Here is a 17,932-nt window from a genome sequence, read left to right as displayed (position 1 = left end):
GTATTTCAATATTTAGAACTAAATAATTTCTTCTCAAAGCTTTATGTAAATATGCTGTTAAACCATTTTAATATTTGGCTCTTAGTATCCTCGTGTTAAAATTAAGAAAATAAAATAAAATACCAAAGCATCTGAAGAAAACTATAATAATAAATACATAAAATATATTTCAGTGGCTGTAATATAAACTGAGGACAGTTTACGGTCAATATTAGGACGTGCTTCCTAACTTTTAAAAGATTGAAGTTCACCATGATTAAGCGCAGCTAAGCTGTCCTTTATATCGAGTTAAGCAATTAAAAATATACGTTTCCGGATGCAGCAGGTGTCATTTACTTTCTTAAAAATCTGAGGCATCCTGTTTTACTAGAAACATACTAAATGTAAACTCAAATGATATTGAAGTTATGAATATTTATTTATCTTCTCAAAAAAAGATATTTATAAAGGATGGGATAGAAAAGATAAGGTATACAGATATGCCCATAAAAATATTCTATTGTTTTATCTATTGCCCATTCTCGATGATTTATGTATGAATATTTTGCTTTTATTTCAATCATTGAGATATATCCAAAGAAGCATATGAATTCAATAAAACGCTATTGTCCATGCTTTTTAACTAGTATTTCTTGAACAAAATGAACCATCAGCGTTTTAGAAGGTATAACCTAGTGCGTATACAAATGTGCTTTATTTAATTATCATTTAGTTTTGTTAATAAAAGACGTTCCGTCATAAAATAAATTGTCCATACCCTTTAACCGTTTTTAGTACCGAGAGTTTAAATACAGATAGTAGGGTATGTTTCTATCAAATAAACTAAGGTTTCTTATTAAAGGACATTAAACATATTAAAATTTCCCTCAAAATATGTCCTTCATCATTATTCGTGTTTGTATCATCCTCCATTTTCAATCAGTGAATGGCTGTATAATAGCATTGAAAGTAAAGGACTTAATGACACTAGGCTTTGGAGATATTTGTTTTTTCGACGCAACATCATACAGCAATGATATTTCAGCAGCATCTGCATCTTATCATTTAAGATGTCTTTGTTAAAAAGGTATGATTTGTTTTAATTTCCAAAACACTACCCTTAGATATATGTTTACAGTGTATTCCTCATAAAGATATACTGTACCAGCTATAATGGTTAAAAATGAAAAATAAATGCATAGTTAGAAATAATGAATGGGGAGTAGGGGGATATATACCCTTGCGGAAACAGACACCAAGGAACCAATGGATACATCAACATGTGCTATCCTTCTTTCCTATATAATAATATAATCGCTATTTCATAGTTCTTAGTATAGTGTATATATCATAAGCATACCTTGCGTTAATAGTCAGGCAAGCTGTTACGTTGACGGTGCATTGTTCACACCTTATAGCCGTCACCTGCAGTTATTCACTACATCGACGTACCTTGATCTCATGTTTTAAATATTTAATGCGATTGCTGTTCTTTATCTAAAAATAAACACTGATTAAATTTTATAATTTTCACCTGTAAAGTAGCCTTCATATCCAATGGTCGCACAAAAATGCCCTTCAAAAAATGCTCAATATTGGATTTTGTAGCTTGATAAGTTGTGAATTGGTAGTTTTAGAGCACATACCACAACATGCAACGTACATTCCATTTTACATAAACGGTGAAATGTTCTGCCATAGTCATTGTAAGATGTAAAGCAATATGCAAATAAGGCCATGCGAAAGTGATATCATTATCTTTGTTACTCAGATGACAAGATCCTTAATCCAAGTAGACCCCTAAGGCAGAATACAGTTTTTTCAGGAAATATCCATGAATATTCAATGTTCATGCTCCACTTTTCTGGGTGTTGAGCTTAATTATTATAAAAGCTCATTGTCTTTTCCAATTTAATTGTTAAAGCATTTCAGTCCGATTCTGATTTGATACTGATTAGTTACAATTTTGCCTTGCGACTCCTTCAATACACGACAGCGTAAAACAGGCTTATATTATATTATGTATATAGGTCTATGTATTATCGATTGCCTTGCTATTTGGATTGATCGGTAATGTTTGAAGGTCATAGTTAGTAGCTTTTGTCACACTCGCATCCTTCAGGAAATGTGCATATGATTGAACGCATAATAACTTCTTCTTAGATATTTTTTTTAAACTTTAATGCATATCAATTGTAATGTCAAATGAAGAAATAATTATATACTTCCTTTTTTTTGTATTTCAAGTTAAACAGAATTATGTAATATACCATTCCTTTTTCTTTATTGAATAGAAATTCTGATTGACTGAATCTGTTGGGTAAGTAGTACTCAAAGAAAGAGGTATGGCATATAATTGCTTCATTTAAAGAAATATCTAGTTACGAGTTGAAAACAAAATGATATGATAAATAAAGTCTACAATTTTAGTCTGATACTCTCTAATCCCTTTTTTTATATTCATTTTCTTGTTAGGAGACAATTGATGCCAATATAATGCTTATCCTTTTTGAAATTATGTGTTTTTGACGATGTTGAGTAATTTAATAAAACAAACTGTAATATAATAAGCAATGTTATTATTTCATTTAAGGAACCCCGTCCCACTGCACTCTTGTTTTTCGTATATACTGTAACCTCTTCTTGATTTCGTTTCGGATATAACTGTAGCACGTCCTTTTACCAAGTGGCTCAGTCGGTGAGGAATAACAGCTTAAAAATCTGAGGTCCTAGGTTCGAATCTAGGTCTAACTCTGATGATTTTTATACACTGTTGTTGATTATATTATGTTTATTTCACCTTTATTTTTTTCATAAAGTACCGTTTTGTATGTTATTCTTTTCAGACATTGAGTTATCAAAGCTAGAGTCTTTCTAGCAAAAACGGTTTCAAACACTATGTTAGTTTTTGGCAGTGGTGCATGTATCCTTAATATAGATTATATGAACAAATAGACATAGTATTCAAAGAGACATCAACTGATTGGACTTAAACTTCTATAAAATGCACCTAGTGCGTCAAGTCACATAAATTTTTATATTTTTTTTTCGAGATGCATATACGACTCCCTGGTTTTTCATCAGACCCCTTTCTTGTTCTCTGTACAAATGATAACGGTATAGTGAGGGTTCACTTACGTTTATATGCTATCACTGAAACGTAATACAACAAACTCTAACACAGTTCAAAGTATTTGCAACTGCTTATATTGTGATATTTATGTCCTAACTCATACAAACCAATACTTAATAATCTTTATATTCATGGTCACACATTGCTACAGAAGACCTTTCGCAGACAAGGTAATTGAAGGAATAACTTAAGCGACTCACTCCAATAATTATCACAAACTTCGCATAAATTGTCTTTAGTACCCTAAATTAAGACAGAATAACTAATTTTTAGTTAAGGCATTTGTTAGGAGTGACGTAGGATACAGTTCATTTTGATTTGAAATATGCATAATTTATGTATGATGGATGAATTAACAATTTTTATTTAAACGAGTAGAACACTTGCAAATTTTACCTGAATGCAGGTACAGGATTCTGATAGTTGGTTCATATCAAAAGCAAGAAGTCATTCGTTAAAGTAAAATCTTAACATGTTCCAATTTCATAATATTTTGAGTTTTAAATGTTTTAGTTCAAATTCAAGTTCAAGTTTTCATGTGATTTTTTAGATATTCTTCCCCAAGAAAATATCTCTATAACGACAGCCAGAAACACAAGTCCTATTTCACGATGGCCATCACATATTTTCTATTATAAACTATTTTAGCAGACGGATACATGGTGGTCCTTCATCTGCTACTATAATATATTCCCAGCTGTCATTATTCGTGATACTATGCATTTTATACAGCAGAGCATACTGACTAATAAAGTATTTGTTGTAATTTGTATATATTCCTCGTGCCCAAAGGGTGAAGCTGTGTTAAATGCTTTGCTATGGTACATTAGAAAAACAGTTTTACTATTGTAGTGCATGGGCAAATTATGTTGAGTGTTTGTTTTAGTTAATACTATTCAAGGTTATGGAGGCACGGTAGTCGAGTAGTAGGACGCCGGGCTCGTGACCGAAGGGTTGCGGGTTTGAGTCACGGCACGGCACTGCTTTGTATATTTGAGCACGATACTTTACTCCACTTGTTCCAGTCAACTCACAGCTGCTCATGAGTACGTGGTTGAACAGTGCTGGAATTGTTAAATGCTATCTGTGAGCACCAAAATGGCAGCACCGGCTGTATGGTCCACAGGGAGTTGAGAAAGATATTGACTGGTTTCAAAGGCCCTATAAACACTGATAATAATTTGTGAACTGCTTTGGGACGACCTACGGTCTAGGTTGTGACAAAGCAGTATATAAGAACTTTGAATTATTATTATTATATAAGTTCTTCAACGCTCAATGTGTGTTTTTCTTCACCCTCTAAGAATCATTCATAAGCCGTAATTTATTTCTTATTCAATGGTTCCATGATTCATATCAAACATGAAAAAAAAGTATATGGAAATATTCAAAACGTTAAAAAAACAAAACATCTCTTTGAATAACAATGAAAGATAACCGAAAATCACAATATTACTTATAATTGAAACTAATTTCAATCAGATGTCCATTACTTCAGAAAACAATTGTTACCGGAAAAAAGGAAACCCATCTACTTTTCCTAGTGAAGAGATACATGTATACACTTCCCGTACCTATGCCAAAAAAAACCTGTAATTTTGCACTGGAAACTGTTCACCGGCATGACTATAGCTTTGATAAATCAACGTCTGAAAAGAAAACCATGCGTGTATCTTGCGGGACTTTAATGCAAATGAAATTAGATAAACGAAATATAATCAGCAAAAGTGATGGGAGTGTTAAAATTTAGCAGGGACGGACCGGAATTTGAACACAGGACCTCATATTGTTATAATGTCTCTCTGACCGACTTAGTTACCTCGTCAAGGGAGGAATTCCTGACCCAACTGTGCTTATTTTATACCCAAAACAACCATAAGGGGAGGTTTTTGTATGTACTAAAAGAACACAATGCAGTGCGAAGGGGTCCTTAAATGCATGAAATGAAAATTCTTGTTTTTTAGTGATATTTGTATGTCACATGTTGGCTGAATCTGTTGGTGGACTAACAGTCCTGGATGTTGGTCATCTCCTTTGAGCCCTTATTTATCCCGACACTTTATAGATGAAATTCTAATTGGAGCATATATTATCTGTTGGTGTCAAAAGTTGGAGGTTTGAACCGTCACATGAATAAAGGATTTCATAGGCATTTCTTCATTTCGCTATGTTCGACATATATTTCCGAACATATTTGTCCTAAAAGGACAAAATAACCATATAGTGCGGTAACTTATTCGCTTGTTTTAGCTTCATAAAATGGTGCCTCCTTGTTTCGTATTTACATGGATAAACTATCTTAACGTTGGTTTAGCATTTTGTTTGGCTTAAATTGGCGTTTCTTATCGATTGCAAATCCAAGCAATTATTCAAGACGTATATTTCCGGAAAACACGGGTAACTGTCTTTTGGAAAGGTTAGTTCGCGAAAAAAAAAAGTGAATTGTGAGTTATTGAAAGAGCATATATATTGTTTTTTAGAAGAGAATAGGCATACCACGATCCCTACCAATTATTTCTTTACGTCATTGTTTAAGATCTAAGGAATTCGTTGTTTTGAGGAAAGTTTGAACAAATCTTATACGAAGCTTGTAGCACTAATGGCCTCACTGCACAAAGAAGTATATATATCACACATACCGTTGCATAATTACCATCGAATACTGCAAATAAGTCCATTTTCGCGGTCTTAAGTTTTTGACGCACTTTCTTTTAAAAGACTAGCGCATTGATACATTGGTGGACCAACAATATATCCATTAGATAACCGAAAATACCAACTTCACCTAGCGCGTTGAAACCTTAGCCCTTAATTTGAATAAAACCCGGAACAGTTTCAATCAATAGTTCTTGCTGATTTTGAACTATAACAGCATTTCCGGTTTGTAAGATATCTCAGGAATGTACAATGGAAATGAAAATATATGTAGATGACAGGATGTTTCTTCAAACATAATTGTCTTAGAATCATCACATTAACATATTGTAACAGAAGTGTGTAAAAGTAGCGATTTGTCAAAATGCCTGTTCGGTGACTTACTTTTGTAGGACGAGATTTAGTTGTTTCGTATTTTATTATTTATAATTCTCTCATGTTTACGTTTTTTTCTGTGCTGAGTTATGCATTTTGTTGTCGTTTCACGTTACTACGTCATGGAAAGGGCTTCTTGCCTCGAAAATTTCCTTTTCTTTGATAGCACACTACGTATTCAATGATCATATTAGGCCATGCTTTTGTTATTACTTAAGAGTCGTTTGGACATAAATTGTTTGTATTAATCAGTTAAATTGTTCTGTGACCAATTTACTAGAGCAACATGCTTACCTAAATATATATTGTCAATTGATGTGCCCTTTTTGACAATTATAGGTTAATTAAGGGTAGGGAAGTTATGTTACATGAAAAGTAGGGTTGTAGGTGAGTATGTCAACTTAACATTCATGTGCATGCAAATCAATTGCAAATTAGTAATATTATTTCGACAACTCGACCTGTAAATGTGAATATTCGATGAAGGTTATGTTTGATGAAACATCTCTTCACCCAACATAAATTAAAAGAAAGGTTATTTTCGATCGTAATTGTGTAACGGTATGCAGGGCGTCTAGACTTACGTGTGCAGTAAGGTCTGCCGAGATGCATGCTTTGTATTATAATTATGCTTGGAAGGTATGATTAGCATTTTGATCAAATTAATTATTTGTTCTTCTAAAACCATCGTTACAAACTAACCTGTAAATCATTTTGTTTGATGATATCGCAATTGTTTTACATATCTTCAAATTGTAGTGCCCTTGTACGCGTTTCTAACATGCATGTTTATATATATATATATATATATATTGATACATATTTCATACCAGATTCAACACATGACATTTCATTATGTTTACACACGACACTACTGTACTGCTATTTACATCTATCTCGTATAGATATTGATTGACAATATATTGATTATTAAAACATTATTATGCATAAGCATTTGAATGATGACAATTTTAACTAATAGATTGACAGATATCCCAATGCTTTTAATTAGTTATTAATTGTTCGCTTTCATAGCACAGGTAGAATATTTGACATGAAAATCGAAACAAAAGGAAAGAAAATGAAAAAAATGAAGCTCTAACGCTCAGGGACATGCTGGAACATCAGACGTGATACGGAAATACAATTGTTGAAGCCAAGGAGACATCCAACCAAATTTGACGATACATCATAAGCAGGAAAATATGTAAAAGCAAACGGTAAAAGTAAAAAAAAAAGATGCCATTAACAATGAGAAATAGACATGTTTCAATTTTAAATTGATGAATTGAATGCATCATACGGATACCTGAATAAAGCTAATGCATGTATAATATCTCGTTCACTTCACATTGCTGTATCTTACTTTTATTTGATATGGTATCCTCTTATTATATAATCATTTATTTTCTTAATGCTATATTATCTTCTTTCAACCCACATTAAATTATCTTCTGTTTACTTATGTTACAATGTCGATCGTTCACTTTACAATATAGCATCTGCCGTTCTTTTTTTTATAATATAATGTCCTGTTCACCGAACAATATATCCTGTCCGGTTTACTTAACCAGCGCACTGTTACCTTAAATCACCCTCGTTCACTTACAATCGTATCACCTTTACTGTACTCAGCATCATCATACATCCTTTTTCTTCTACATCAACATTTGTGATATTGACTTGGTGTTAGAAAGATTAGATACATCTTCATTTCATGACGTCAGTTCAATTAAAAGGTCACAATTCTCCAAGAAATTTCTCCCTCCTTTTGTAAGTTGATCTTGTTTAATGGTTTAATATAACAATTCTTAACCTTTTAGGTGAATCTGTGGTGATATGGACAGTAGAAAGTGTTATTGACCGGGATTTAACCTCAACAAAAAACATAAGCGATAAGTAATCGTCATTTCACTTTATATCTTATCATCCTCTGTTCACTTTTATTATAACATCTTTATTTTCACTTAACATTTTTCATCTTCCGTTCAATTTACATGATACTATCTTTTGTTCTACAGTTTACGTTTTACATTCGAAGTTTACTAATATTTTGTGTTCGTTATAAAATACATGTCATATTTTATCTAAAATATATTAACTGATCAATTTGTATTTATGCTATTACGTTTTCAATATGGATTTTGGATCTCGTGTTTATGCCATGTTGTACCTCGTACTCAAGCACTATTGTAATTTCTTATCTTATGCTATGGCCAGTCAAAAACTGTTTTCTGTTGTTCTCCCAACATTTTTTTCCTGTTCATTGCAAAATACATGACTTTGTTCCCATTTTTGTCATAGTGTGTTCATGATAAATTATGCTATCTCGTATCTAAGGCCAACTATATTTACTGGTCACTCCACATTATTCCATCATCTCGCTTTTAATATAAATAATGTCGTTTATTGTTTATTAAATATTTCACATTGTTTAAGTTATGTCATGTTGTAATTACTCTACTTAATAACATCCTATAACGTGTTGTAATTTTTGTTACTCCACGTGTTATTTTGTTGTGACCAGTGCTGAATATAGTAACTCGCGTTCACCCTTAATATTAATATTTTATATCTTGTATCCACTAAAATAACACCACCATGTGTCGAAAGGACAAGCTCCAACAATACAAAATGCGGTATAGATTTGACATTGTGTTACCATTTTCTTATTAAGTATTTTTTTATAGAAGTTATTGCATCATAAAGTAGTACCCAAAACTAAAACAAATACAGGATATGAATACGTGTCACAATCATGTTAAAACGCATCTATCTTACGGAAGCGTCCATAACAAGGAAGTGGGATCACGTAGCCTGTCAAAATCCCGACATCTCTACAATGCAAACCTAACAGAATGTTCCTCTCATTTGCAGCCAATGAATATTCCCTAACTAATATGCATTTTAAACCCTTTAAAGCAAGACATTTGCTGACATGGTCTTAATTAAATGTTTTAAATGTCCTTAATGATGACATGTACGTGGTTAATTAGTATTCACGGCTTTGTCACGTGGTATGGTATGTGTGAGCATGTGCAATACAAGCAATGGTGTTAATTCCAGATGCTCGAAGAGTTATCCAATAGCATAGATGTAATCGACCTCGTGTGCTCTGCAACACTACTTTGATTTACTAAATAAAACTTTTACGTTTCTTTGTAAATGGCTCCATAGAGTTCCTTTGGAAACAATTTAATACCGTAAGCGAAAATGTGAAGGCCAATTGACAGTTAACATATAACCGTATTAGTGCTATATTGCTGGTAGTTTAGCGTTCCCGACTGGACAAACGTGATCATTTTACGAGTTCTGCAAGATAAGATTTTCTCCGAACTACTGATCATAAAAGTAGGTCTTCTTCCTTTGTTTAGGTTTATTGTCATCAACTGGCATGTTTCGGAGCCTATGGTAAGATGTATCTTTTGGAAACTTGTTCATATCCACGATGTGATTATTACAAGTCCCCGAAATTGACACCCGCATTTGTTTAAAAGACATTGTAATGATCAGAAATTCTTTAACCGCATTAAATATATAATACAGTCAAATATCATATCAGAATATCACCTTGGTATCTGCAACTAAACTAGACTTAATATCAAGTATTGTTTCCGCTTTGTTAAGAAACTACGTACTTGGAGGTTTTTCATAATTTAAAAAAGATTTTCATGTGTATTGTTGATGATATCAATTAAAATGGCTAAATAAATTCCATGAAGTACATTTACGATATACTGGCAATGTTGATATATTTTGTTACAGTTCCCCACCCAAACTCAATGTTACATCGTGATGGTACATTGTATTCTTATGCATATAATCATCTATTCTGTTGTTGAATATACTGGAACCACAGCATCCATGATACATATTCGGTTAATATCCATATATTGTAGATAATTAAATATAATTGACCTCCTACTAAGTATTTACATTTTGTAGCTGGAGAGGTGAACATTGTTCAAGTGAAACGTTAGATATTGCAGCGATTGTATTGTAAAAATAACAAAAAAGTTTCTACTTTTACAATAGTGTCCTGTTGCTAAACAACAACATACATGCATCTCACAAAGGTGGTGCAATTTACGAAATACGCTGTATAACAATTTCTTCTTATATGATTAATTGAATATTTGTGATTGATCGTTATTCATTTTATTTGTAGGCACTCAAAAACTCAATATTCGACATTGCATTAAACGAAACCCTTTCACTGAAGATCAACGTATTATTAAAATATACTTTGTAATTTACAATGATCATGCCTCTAAAGAAACGTTTAAAATATAACATTTCCCTTTTTTATTTGATGAAACTCGGTAACTTTGAACAATGTGTCTAGAATAGCACTCTGAAACATTCAACATTGTGTTTAGTGAAACTATTCATCTCAATATTGCAAATAACTTTTAGTGAAACCCTTTAAAGGGAACATGTAATACTGTATTTAGTGGGTCTATCAAACTCAACATTTCACATAACGTTTAGTGAAACCCTTTAAAGGGAACATGCAATACTGTATTTAGTGGGTCTGTCAAACTCAACATTTCACATAACGTTTAGTGAAACCCTTTAAAGGGAACATGTAATACTGTATTTAGTGGGTCTATCAAACTCAACATTTCACATAACGTTTAGTGAAACCCTTCAATGGAGCATTCCATATTGTTTTTAGTGAAACTATGTTACTAGATATGATACAATGGTATAACATTTGACGCTAGACCTGATGTGTTACTTTGAATGTGAACACCGGGATACCAATACAAAAACAACCACACTTTTCGGAAACGATGCGGAGATGATACATGCTTATCGAATGGGTTCAGCGGTGCATTTTACCATAATAAATGTAGCTGAAATAAAATTAGAATGTGTTTTTCTGTAAATAAAGATTGTATCTATGTACATGATGTATATGATTGCTTCCCGATATGACGTTGTAGCATTACATGCAGATAGCTTGTATTCTGTATACTCATATGTACATGTTCTATGTTAAGTAAATAATAGATTCACAATTGAGTTACATTGATAAGATACAAGAGTACGTTGATGTGCAGTTCTTTTGAACCAAAGCTGTAGATGAAGATTCAGTATTATTAATAGTTAATAATTCCGTTAATAGACTTGGATAACTATAAGATGAGAAATACAGTATTATATTTTGTAAATCTCCGAACGGTAACGTAACCATGTGAAGGTCTCTATTTACGCCGGTCCTAATTTCGTGTGTTTTATTAAAATGGAAAGTTATGGACTTAATAAATAAATAGATAGAACAAAAAACAAATGCAAAAACAATTGGTTTATTTTAAAAAAGACGTGAGTGTAGACTAACGGCAGACGTATATAAATGAGCTAAATAATGAAGATTTGTAACGTGATAAGGGATTACAAAATCACACCTTCCATATTTTTGCTGCTTTTTTTCATACGTTTCGGAAAACTTTAGACATTGAGTTATTTCTTAAACATTATTCTGAGACAATATGTTACCACACGTACATGTTCATGTATAAGCTCTAAAGTACATATACATGTATGAATTTCTTCTTTCAGTTATTGTAACTTCCAGTTTAATATGAACATAAATAGCAGTCTAATATCACACCTCGCTTTCATATTATGTTTCTACATATTGTAATACACGTGGACGCATCTATGTACGACAATACCTTTAAATGACATCCTTGTGTGCGCATTCCGATATCTGGAAATGACGAAATTTGCTTTTTTTATTTTAAACTTTCCCAAAAGACTATTATTTCTAAGATATTAAATTCCGTCTCAATACACCTGATGTGGTTTCGCAAATCTATGCAGTAAAACTTAAATCAAACTACACTGCGTTTCACTAGTTTGCTTGCATTGCCCAAACACATTTTGCCGATATAATATATCAATTTTTATTAGTATGGCCTCAGTAAAGCACATATATTTTGTATAATTTTAGTTTTTACGTGTCACCTGTGCAACCAATATTAATCTGCAACAATTATAACTATCAAAAATAGCAGCGTGGGTGAGACATTCTGATTAGCTACATTACTTCTGCGTTTATGACCGATGTAACGTTGATGAACGTTGATAAACTAAAGCGTAATCCATGGGGATTTTATTATAATATATGCATCCCAAATCAATAGTTTGAATATTGAAATTAGTAGATTTCCAGATTCATCATTTCCTATATTTGTTTTATATAAAGCAACATTCCATAAAAGTGTCAGCAATGACAGGTTGTTTTGACCATTATTATATTTGGAAACGTCTTGCTAATCATTTCAGAGACATCTAGTGTATTCCTACTTTGCGCTGTGAATGGTGTGTTATTGTTCGATAACATCCGAACCGTGTGTCCGGTTCCCACATCAGGTGTAGCGTTACAGACTGACCACCCATACCTTACGACTCGTGCAGGTAAACATCAAAGGACGCCCTACTGGACGTTACCTGCTCGTACCTTTGATATCGAACATTAACGACAACTTCTTGTCATTAACCTGTGTAAATACAGTAAAAAAGCTCAGTACGAATTTCTAGTAAATCATCACGTGGACGGGTCAACTGTCAGCTGACCATGTGAATCTGAACACTTCGTGCTGACTGACCAACAGCGAGACCTGTGATTCCGGCCCATTGTAAAGTACGTTGATCATAATTAATCACACCAACCGATACATTTTATATAAAGATCTTTTGATAAGATGACCGGCACCTACGATTTACATTTCTCTATCACGCTTTATCTGCAGACTAGTGATATTGACCATGAACCATTTGTGTTTTAATGTTGGGTGGATATGTATGATGGTCCGCCGGTGTCGTCACGAGACGGCCGTGCATGAACCCAGAAGATTATATCTAAACATTACAGTAATGACCAACACGTGCTGCTGTAAGACTCCATAACGATATATTTACATTGATAAATGATGGCAATTTCGAAAAACCAGCAAGTTTCAATGATATTCACCATGCACCTTATAATTCGTCCAAATCTTAAAGGCGACGTTATCCATTGTCCTTTTATTTTCAATTGTGTGTTTCTGTGATACCCACGATAGCGTACCGTGCTTACATATTTTCCTTTCTGTGTTAAAAAACGCAGCTGTTTAAGACGACAGGAATAAAAAAGTACATTGAACAAGGTAACCGACAAAGACAAATTGTAATGCTGTCCTCTGGTTTTCGTTAGTCTTTTGATACCTTAAGACACATGCATACTGTAAACAGTAAAGCAAACACATATTGATATTACCAAATGAACAATATCATTCGAATTTATTGCATTTGTCTTTCTTTGACTCGCTATGATGTGTATTAAATATTTTTTCACTAGTCCTGCTCTGTTACACAGACGTAATGGTAGCTCTACGGAGAAAATATTTTATAATGATAGTAAGAAATGTCCAACAAGTACATGTATCAATGTGTCGTGTACTTCATTATTGTTACCGGGTAATTCAAGGTACACACAGATATATAAGATAAGTATGATGTTTTCACGAGTTTATTAATTGTGCAAATACTTTACCCGGACCCAGGCGGGACGAGTTGTAGATTGGTCACTGAGTAATAGTAAAAAAACAACAACAAAAAACCCAGAAGTACTTGGACAAAAAAAATTGTCATACAATAACCACTTTATAGTTTAAAAAACAACTAATTACTCATATTTCGGATAATTTCATACTTAAGATACTAAAGTGTTTTCATATATTCCTATGACATCGTCTTATACAAAAACAAACACGTTATTTACTAAAATATATCGGTCGGAATAATTGAGCAGTCGTAAGTTGAGTTTCATCAAATCTGATTTTTTTTTTGGCCTGCTCAGTTCGATAATCACGTCGTCTTCATCAAAAATAAATATTATCATCTAGTTGATTTAGCTATTTGTGTTCAAATCAAACTATGTATTTATTTATATTTTTATTAATTAACTTAATCATTCATTTTTGACATTTTTAATCAAGCACATTTAAAATATTTCACAAAATTCTTGTTACATGTAGCTATTTGGACAACCGTAAAAATAGAAGCAAGATCGACTGTTTAAAACGAGAAATAAAGAAACGTTTAAACCCCGAATCAACCTTGGGATACCAGCTTTAACGACCCGAACTACTTACGGATGAGGTGTGATACGACAGTTGTTCTGCCTGGTTCCGTGTTTACAAAGAAAGCGATAGAAAAATGAGAGTATAAGATTTTCACAAAAATCATATATTCAAGTATATGTAACAAATAGAATACAAAAATGAGCGTAAATCCGATTGAACATCAATTAATATGCAAACGTACCGAGCAAAAGTATTACAATATTCCATACTCGCATATAAGATATATTCAATATATAATATATATTATGTAGCACAAAAATCGACAAGGACATCCATGTACATGTACGATTTTGTCCGAATTCTGTGTCCAATGTCCTTTTCCTCGCGTTGATTAATAACTCCAAGTGGACTTGGAAAACATTTAAAATAACAGAGCTACGTTGTGCATTACAGCCAAAGCGTATGTCTTCCAACACGGAAAGTATTGTAATATAAACCAGATTTCCAAACCCTTCAAGGTAGATTATTATACTTTCAATATTTCGTTATGATGCGGAGTTATTGACTTAGTATTTCTAAAGACTGTATCATATGATATTAATTTCATATACAAATCGAAATCCAAGGGGCAACCATAAATAAAATAAATGAAAATGAAAATTAAACGAACTCAAAGTTGTTTCTAATACAATATTTCACAAAGATCGCTCCGAAAAATCAATTATGATTTAACGCTGTCTAAATCAGCTACATGTTGTCTTCCTTGCTGTTTCGGTTCCTCAGTTGTCGTAATTAAATACAATTGTATGACCTTTCCCCTTGTACAAATATAAACATCACTTGCTAAATGTATTCTTTTTCAGCAATGTTTATTTCAGATAATTGTACCTTAAGCATCGATAATGATAAACGTTAGATATAACTAACAAATTACATATATGTAGACATCGGTGTAGCTAGTACGGTGAAATATGAAGAATGTCGTTTTTTGAAGAAAAAATAAGAAAATTGTTAGTGTTATGATACACTTTCATAATATTACAACTAGAAGCATGTGAATTAATTTCTCCGGTGTGTACATACAGTAATGGACAAGCTTTTAATGGGATCGTGGTGACTTATACATCATTGGTAGCTGTAATTGTTCACTTAAACAGGCGCTAAATTAATAAAACCGCCGTAACTCATAATGTCATGCAAATAAAACCGTGACCTTCCAGGGAACTCTGTCAGACTGATATGACGTGGAAAAATTGCCCATCTCCTGTATGTAGTGATCCAGCGGTCTTAAGTATTACCGCTGTCACGGAAACGTCTTCAAATTTTCTTAATTTAAACATAAATAAAATCATTTACATCATTATGTTGATAACAATGTTAACCTGAATCATTCATAGTGTTCATTTACATTGGTATCAATGAACGTAATTGAAAAGCAGGCAACCATATCAGGCGTGTGAACTATTCGTGGTTTTACTATTGAAATATTTAATGCTTAGTGTCTATCCTTCAGATGATTGACCAGACCGGGGTAGAGTGTACTCTACTCACTTGTCGTATATTACAATCATTATAATAATTACATTTATATTAAGATTATTTCCAAACATTAATTCAGATTATTCAGCCTCACTCCCGTGAAAGGCTCATTAAAGATTATCATACTTCGGTAAGAGTACAGAGCTGTCGCCATTGGCAACAGTAATATAACGTGGGTGTTATTATGCTAAACAAATCACTAATATTATCTATTATCGTGAAACAAACAGTTTCATTTACATCCTCTTTAAATATTAAACTGATATTTGTAAATAGGTACATTTGACAAAAGTGGTGACCTTTCTTATCAACAGACGTATTAAGCAATTAGAACGATACTAGCACACACGTGCAATGCATATTCGTTTTAAGTTGAAGCGATGATGTGTCTAATTTGAAAACGTTTTTAGAAAGTAGATAAAATAATGAATACTGCTGTACGGATTGGTAAACATATTTGACAAACGAGAAAATATCTGATTATTTTAACATTTGATGTATAAATTTCCAGCGTCTGATAAGCATTAAGATGATTAGTAATTTAGAATGTGACATGTTTAACGATGTTTGAGATGTAGTCAGGAATATAAAGCATCATTCAGAATAGTGAAGCTTTCATAGAACATTTATCATGATTAAATATTTTGTCAAATTGTCTTTTGAGGCCAATTCAGGTTAAAAAAATCATTGCGTAAAACGTTACTATCACCGACTTCGCAAATCATAATAATTTTGTGATTCTTCGAGTGTTTCTTATACAGTTGTATATATAGATTATTCTATAATGATAACACAAACACACCTCAATATTCACCTTCTCCAGTGGAACACCACTGCTTAAGAAATGTTACGTCAAAAGGTAAACAAGTTATAATAGTGTAATTTTTAACTATACTCATTATAGAGTATTGATGTACATTTTTAGATTAATATAAAACAGAGGCGGGCACCAGGTAAAAGGTTCGCTACTGATACTACTATTTTACACGATACCAGAGTCGGTGAAAGATAATAAGCTCGCTACTAATACCATCAAATATCTACACGTTACAACAGTGGTCCTTAGGCATTTACACGATACAAGAGTGGACATGCGGTAAAATGTCACACGATACAAAAGTGAGCACAAGGTAAATGGCTCGCTACTAATACTACTATATATGAACACGTTACAGTAGTAGACATAAGGTAAATGTCTCGCTATGGATACTACTACTACTATATATTTACACAGTACAGGGGTGGGCATACGATTAAAATGTCAAGAATATTATACAACTAAGCAGTACGAACGTGAGCATAGGGTAATATGCACGCTTCCGATTCCACTATATTTCTTCACTTTCAAGAGCTATCATAACGTTAATGACTCGCTAGTGATACTTCTGTATATTATCACGATTCTCGGATGGACTAACACAGTTACAACAGATACAACTGTATATCCACAAGATACCAAAATAATCACATGGTAAATGTCTCGGTACTGATAGTGCTGTATATATCTCGGCACGATAGCGAAAGGACGTAAGGTAAAGGCTCACTACTAATACCGGTATATCTCTTCATGTTTCAAAAGTGATATTTTAATGTAAATGGCTCCCTACTGATGCTACTGTATATCAGCACGATACACGAATGGACATAAGATAAAAGGTCCGCTACACATTCTACTATGCATGTATTTGAACACGATTCAAGAGATGGCATGAGGTAAAAGGTTCGCTACAGATTTCACTATAAATCAACACTACACACTAACAGACATAAGATAAAAGGATCGCTACAATTCTACCATATATGGATACGATACAAGAGATTGGATTAGGTAAAATGCTCGCTAAAGATTCCACTATAAATCAACACAACACACTAACAGACATGTCAATGAAGTAAAAGGCTCGCTACAAAATCCACCATATATGAACACGATACAAGAGATAGCATGAGGTAATTATGAACGGGTAGCTACACATTCCACCATATATGTTCCCGATATAAGAGACGAAATGAGGTAAAGGGCTTGCTACACATTCCACTATATATGTACACTATACAAAAGGTGACGTAAGGTAAAAGGCTCGCTACTGATACTACCGCATATCTACACGACACAAGAGTTGGCATATGGTAAAAGGCTTACAATTGATACTACCATATATATATATATATATAT

Source organism: Mizuhopecten yessoensis, unplaced genomic scaffold (assembly GCF_002113885.1).
Source record: "Mizuhopecten yessoensis strain PY_sf001 unplaced genomic scaffold, ASM211388v2 scaffold2711.2, whole genome shotgun sequence".
Classification (NCBI taxonomy): Eukaryota; Metazoa; Mollusca; class Bivalvia; order Pectinida; family Pectinidae; genus Mizuhopecten; species Mizuhopecten yessoensis.
This window is presented reverse-complemented; position numbering follows the sequence as displayed.